Source organism: Triticum aestivum, unplaced genomic scaffold (assembly GCF_018294505.1).
Source record: "Triticum aestivum cultivar Chinese Spring unplaced genomic scaffold, IWGSC CS RefSeq v2.1 scaffold221109, whole genome shotgun sequence".
Lineage (NCBI taxonomy): Eukaryota > Viridiplantae > Streptophyta > Magnoliopsida > Poales > Poaceae > Triticum > Triticum aestivum.
Genome location: NW_025234329.1, coordinates 754 through 7,177, shown reverse-complemented (window position 1 = coordinate 7,177; position 6,424 = coordinate 754). Strand labels below are relative to the sequence as shown.

Here is a 6,424-nt window from a genome sequence, read left to right as displayed (position 1 = left end):
AGAGATTGATCATCAACTACAACTAGAAACTCGTCTTCAGTGAAAACCATATTTGCTGTTATGGAAGGCAATAAAGCAGAAGAGAATAGAAATGTATTGTAAGAGCTTGTCCCAAGTTTGTCCCTCGAATGGATATATCTAACACTAACTTGGTGCTAGATACATCCATTTGAGGGACAAGGTTTTTCGGACGGAGGGAGTAGATAATAAACATCACCATTTGATAACTATTCTACATGCAGGTATATAGGGAGCAGAGTAAACAACAGACCAACCTAAGGTGCCATCTTACAGCATTGGTATGCAGTGGGCAGATCAGAGAATGCAGGTTGTGTCTCTTCATGATTCATGAGTTGATCATACCATATTCCAGACTAGCATGAGAAAGGGGCATCTATAACAGAGACCAAGTGGTGATGGAGAGATTCCACAAGAGTAGAGTGATGCACGCTGTTTGTGTCAGAAATAATTGATTAGCAAAAAAGAACACTGTTGACTAGCATTGCAGATCGAAATAAACAAAGAGGGGTATTCGATATTTACCAGAGAATCTACACCATGACGAGCTGAATAAAGAAACGAGCAGCAATAGAATCAAGCATTGTCGTCGTCGTCAGAAATGCAGGAGCAAAAATCATCTTCAGAATCTTGGATGCTACAACAACACCAACAACGACAGGCGAGCAAGAGCATGTGTTCAGTTGTGCTAAGTGGATATAGGACATCATTAGTTCAGAGAGAAATTAGCTAACCTGTCGCTTCCCGTCCTCACGGCCACCACCTGTGAGGAGGAGCTTTCTCCTGCTGCTGCAGGGTCGTTATGGATACATGATTCCTCCTGCTCCGTCGCTTCCTCCTCCGCTTGTACTGCAGTAGTGGAACCTTCGGCGACGTCACCCAGGTCGTGGCGGTTCCGGTCCCACAGCAGTCGCAGAACGGGATGGTTGGGGTGTCCATCCACTTCACGTTGCAGCATACCAAGCCTTGCCACTTTACCATCCCAACCAAGTAAAATCTCCTTGAGACTTGGAAGGTGATTGATACCATTAATCCCTGATTTCAAACTGCAGCAGAGAATTTCTATCTTTTCCAATAGGGGCGAGGTGCCCACCTCAAATGTCAACTCTGTCAGTTGCTCCAGGCTCCAAATATCAAGTCTCCTGAGATTTGGGAATGTTTCTGCTCTGAAAACCAGTTTCTCCCCAACATAAGAATCAAAATAAAGACGAAGGAGCATCAGCTTGGGCAGTGTGCCTAGTAGTTTCATGCTTTTATCTCCATCCTTCAGATTGCTATACCATAACTCAATCTTCACCAAATGTACCAGACCCCCAAACCACTCAGGCATCTCCCCGAGATCTCCTTGCAAATTCAGCTTCCTCAGGAGAGGGGGAGGGGAGGAAATAGACTGCAACAACCACTTGAGTGATACACTATTTCCCTGATAAATACCGTCCGCACAAAGACAAAGAGATGTGAGGGAAGTGAGCTTCTCAAGGGATGTGCAGAATATCTTGCTCTTTTGCTTGCTTGCCCATACTGTGGCACTTAACTTTCTTAGCTTTATAAGCTCCCCGAGCTCTTTAACTGCTTTCCTACTTGTCCGCTCAATATCCACGACCTCTAGTATATATCTCTAACTCCTTTAGGTTGCTGATTCCTTTGGGCACTTGCATACCCCGAGAGTTGGTCAGTCGACCAGTCCAGGCCATGTGAATGAACATCATAATCTCTCGACGCCGTTCTAAACTAACCAAAGGAGTGAATAGAATAGGCATACAGAATGTGGACATGAACCAGGTCATGGGGTAAAGTAAGTATAAATCAGCATCTGTACTCTCTTTGCTGCAACGGAGGATACGAAGGCTTTGTAGTTTAGTGATCTCAGTTGGTAGTGATGCTACAGCACTATTTCTCATGTCCAAAGTTTGCAAGCCTTGTATGTTCCCTATGGTTCTTGGGAGCGTGTAAATATAACTTTCACCTTTATATGAAGACAAAACATGGACATATTTCAAATGACGTAACGACCCTATGCTGCTGATATCTTTTTGTTCTATTACAAACTGGGCATCATGTAGATCCGAGACTCTGAGCATCCTAAAGTCGGGCGAACATAGTGAAAGTGCCGGCTTCATGGGTCTCTCGCCAAACACAGTCAATGATCGGACATGGTTCCAATCCAGGCCTTTATTTGGGCACCAACTGCCTTGCAGTGCTATATGACGGAAGTTATCCCTTCCTATGCCCATTACTTTATCTGATGTAGACCATGCAAAATTTTCATCTCTAGAAATCGAGATCATGACATCCCGAACAATATCATGAACTCGACAACTCTTGATAATTCCTTCAATGTTCACTCTTGATGGCTGAATCAAGCTTCGGTTGATTAGGTCATTAAAGTAACTATTCCCAACATCCTCAACACTCACCCCACTCCTGGCAATAATAAACCCCTCGGCTATCCATCTTTCCACCATACGCCTCCTTTTGATTTCAAAATCCTCAGGAAATATGCTTAAATATAGAAAACATGACTTAAGATGAGAAGGCAAGTGATTGTAACTCAGAGTAACCATCCTCCTCATTGCTTCAAGGCTCCCATTTCTCTCTAGCTCTGAGGGGAGCTGTTTATAAATATTCTCCCACTCATCAACCCCTCTAGTGGCAAGCATGCCTCCTATTGTGAGTATAGCTAGGGGTAGCTGTCCAGACTTTTTGACTATCTTAGTAACTATTTTCCTCATATCCCCATCTTTTTTCATTTCTTCCTCATTTTTCCTAGTCTTCCTTAGTAGCAGATTTATGGCATCATTTGTTTCTAGGGGTTCATGGCGGTAGATAAGTGAGCTAGAAGGTCCCAAAGTGCAGTTCTCAGCTAAGCCAAGATCTCGTGTTGTTACCATTATCCGGCTACCATTGTTGTTGATACTAGGAAAAACAAAAGTTTCCATCCAATTCCAATCATCTATGTTCCACAAATCATCAAGGACGACAAAATACCTCTTCCCAAGTAGATTTTCTCTAAGATAGTTGGCGAGATTCACTTCGCTCCCATCATTCCCTTCAAGCTGCTTCTTCAATGCTTCACTGCCAAAAAGTTCTTGGATCATAACTTTGAGAAACCCCATCCTGACAAATGACTGAGAGACAATGATCCAAGCACAACACGAAAAGTTATCCATATTTTCATAAACCTTCCTTGTAAGAGTAGTCTTACCCAAACCACCCATGCCGACAACACACACTACTTGAGCAGGGCTATCTATGGCATGAACATCTATGAGATTTATCAACTCTTGTTTTGGCTTGGAGAACCCCACAAGTTCAGCTTCATCAATGTTGTTGGCAGATTGGTTGCGAATATCTTCCATGCAAGAATCCTTCTCATCAGTGGCTCTAGCGAATTTGTTCTTCTCAATCAGGTTGTATCGTGTGTTCCTATTGCTCACTTCTTCAACCCTTGATTTGAGATCACGAATTTGTATCGCGATTCGATGGCGATCTTTGAGCTTCATCAACTTCCTTGACAAGCTTTGACTTGCGACATGCACCATGAATTCACCAAGGCAATCTTCAATATTGTATGATAGGTCCCTTACTTGCTCTGCCCACACCTTCAGTAGTATGTCTTTCTCTTCCATCCCTTCAGCAGCCAACAGGAAAGCCTGCATCGTTGCTAGCTCGTCTTTGATGAACCTGGCAAACAAATGTTCAAAAAAAAGCTTAGAAGTTAGAACAACCACTGGTGACATCCGATAGATCATAATATACAACAATATATGACGAAATTTCTACCTTCCTAAACATTGGCCTTGCTGCAGATGTAAGTTTTGTAATGCTAATAGTTGAAGTAAACTTAATGGTGATGTTTCAAGCATTCATAGATCTAACCCGTTTCCGCTAGAAAGGGGGAGCTGATGTTTAAAATGAGATGGAGGCTCTATGTTGACAATTCGATGTTAGAATCCGATCCGAACAGGTGCCACAGGCAAAAATAAAATATCCGTTGAGGCGAAACTTCATAGGCCAATCTTTTATGACTGAGTTATTTTTGTCATCAATCTTTCAGTTTTGTAATTTGTTCGTTCCAAATATAAAAAAATAGACATTTGTGACTGTACTCTTCCATAAATGAAATAGGATTGGACCCGAGCTAGCCACGAGAAAGTTACCAGATATCCTTACGCACGCCCATGAGGAGGCTCATCTCGTCGGCGGCGGCAGAGGCGGCCGTGCTGATGGCGGACGAGGCTCCTCTGACGTACTGCAGGGCGCAGTTGGGCCACTGACAGGTGGGCCCGAAAGCAAGTTGACCCACCTGTCAGTGACCCAACTGCGCCCTGCAGTACGTCAGGGGAGCCGAGTCCGCTGATGGCGCCGCCCAACATTGACCTTGCCATGCTCAACACCGTGTCGGCCATCGCCGGCCGGCCTCTTCCCCTTCGTCACAACTCACGGATCGAGGTCGGAACAATTATGAATATTGCTCTAGATCGAGAAAGAGGACGTGACGTGAGGTTAGCATGCGCTACACTTGGAATGCGCTCTGATTTATACTGGCAAGTCATCTCGAAAGAAAGGCATCTTACTAGCTATGGGCACTTTACTACACGTACCTGTGTCCTAACCAAATAATTGCAGTGTCCCGCCATGTTTCTTGTTGGTTGGTGTGTATCACAATTAATCTGGTTGTTGCGGAGTAGCAATCACCCGTACACAAGGAAAAGGAGGCGAGTAATTGAAGAGCACATGAACGGCCGGCCATACGCACACGACCAATAAAAGGGTACGGCAGCGGCCGGATACAGCAAATCCGATCCCTCAATGCCCGCAGACAGTGACCGGTCACGTCTTAAGTAATTGATTCGATAATTGGATACCTCGAATTTGAAATCTCAAATTCGTACTATTACATGCCACGTAAACCTAATCTGAAGCGGAGCTCGTCCTGCTTCGCCGTGTCTATGTCCAGCAGCTGGATGCTTCCCTCAAAGTGTTGGTCCGATCGCCGGCAAGGTAGTGTAGGACATGGGACATGGACCGGTTACAGGACTGAAGGCACCGCCATCTTTCATGCCCTACTCTTCCTCGTCTGAGCCCAGAATCCTGACGGTGCCGATGGACATGAGATCGATGATGGATCAGGAGAGGTACCGTCATCTCCCGCTCCCACTGCCTCGCACGGCGGGCAAGATGCATCATGTTTGCGTCGGACGACACCCATGCGTGCCTCGGCGTGCCAACGGAGGGGTAGTGTGTCCACCAGTGCGTTCGGACACCAGATGGACCGAACCGCCTCCGGTGATGCAGCGGCGACACACCTCATGGCGGGTCCATGTGCCATTTGGGCGGACGCAATGGATTCCTGACGGAAGGAGCCCGGGCGCTGCTGTCGGGCGGCTTCCCCCCAGAAGCGGCGAATCGCAAGTCGGACGGTCATCTCCTCCTCAGCTTAGGGTCGACGGCTATGGAGGTTTAGGACTCGGATCCACTTCCTGCCATGTCGGAGAAGGCCGGAGATCGCCGAACAAGAACTTGGGTGATGGAGGGAAGTGGAGGGAGTGGAGTTGAGTGGCTAGGGTTTGATCGGGGGAGCAGATAGAGATGAATATATGTGGGGTCGGGTGGGCTGGATCTGACGTGACGAACGCACCGGGTCACGGCCCGATCACCCCAAAATTGGACTGGATATGAGGGGTGCCGGTCAGACCGGAAGTTTGAGGCCGGATTGAAGCGCTCGTCTGGGTCGTGTTTTTTTAACCTGTCAGTGACGGGCCATCTGCCCGGGCATACGACGGGGGTTTGAGATGCCCAGTTGTAGATGCTATAACTAACCAATCTAGGAAGACGAATGTCCACTCGATTCACGTGTTTGAAAATCCTAGCTAATTAAATCCTAACTACCTAGGATTGTCCAACAAATGGAGGTTGAAATTCTGGAAGAAGCTGGGGTATGGTCTGAATCTGGGAGAATCGAGCAACCCTTGATAGTGTTATGTCATGTTCCCCTTGCGTAAGGCTCTGTGTTTGTGGAACTTTAACAATGGCATGCGTCTATACAAAAAGTCACTTTGGAACACAGGCGTGAGTGCGCGCTTTATTATGAATAGTTTAAAAATCTTATTTCGAAGCTTCAGGAAATGATCAAACAAATTCTACATGGTAATATGGATGTATACGGCCACACATGCAATGTTCTATGACGAAATAAGTTTTTTTTTTCGAATAAGCACGAGTGTGTATACTATATATTAAAGAGAGGAGTGGGGTAAAGAGCCCTTTCACGTTGGTGTTACATGTTACGTTACATGAACCCAACTCCGCTTGAGCTATATCTAGTCTACACTCTCACCGTAGCCCACAATGATAACGCTCCCAGGAAGGGGGTTATGTCCCCTTCCATCATGCCTGCCTGCTT

The 6,424-nt window shown here is 46.0% G+C and overlaps 1 pseudogene; it reads right to left on the bottom strand.

Moving 5' to 3' along the window:
- Positions 1-6: 6 nt before the first annotated feature.
- LOC123176166 (disease resistance protein RPM1-like) lies at positions 7-4,658 on the bottom strand (annotated as a pseudogene).
- Positions 4,659-6,424: the final 1,766 nt, after the last annotated feature.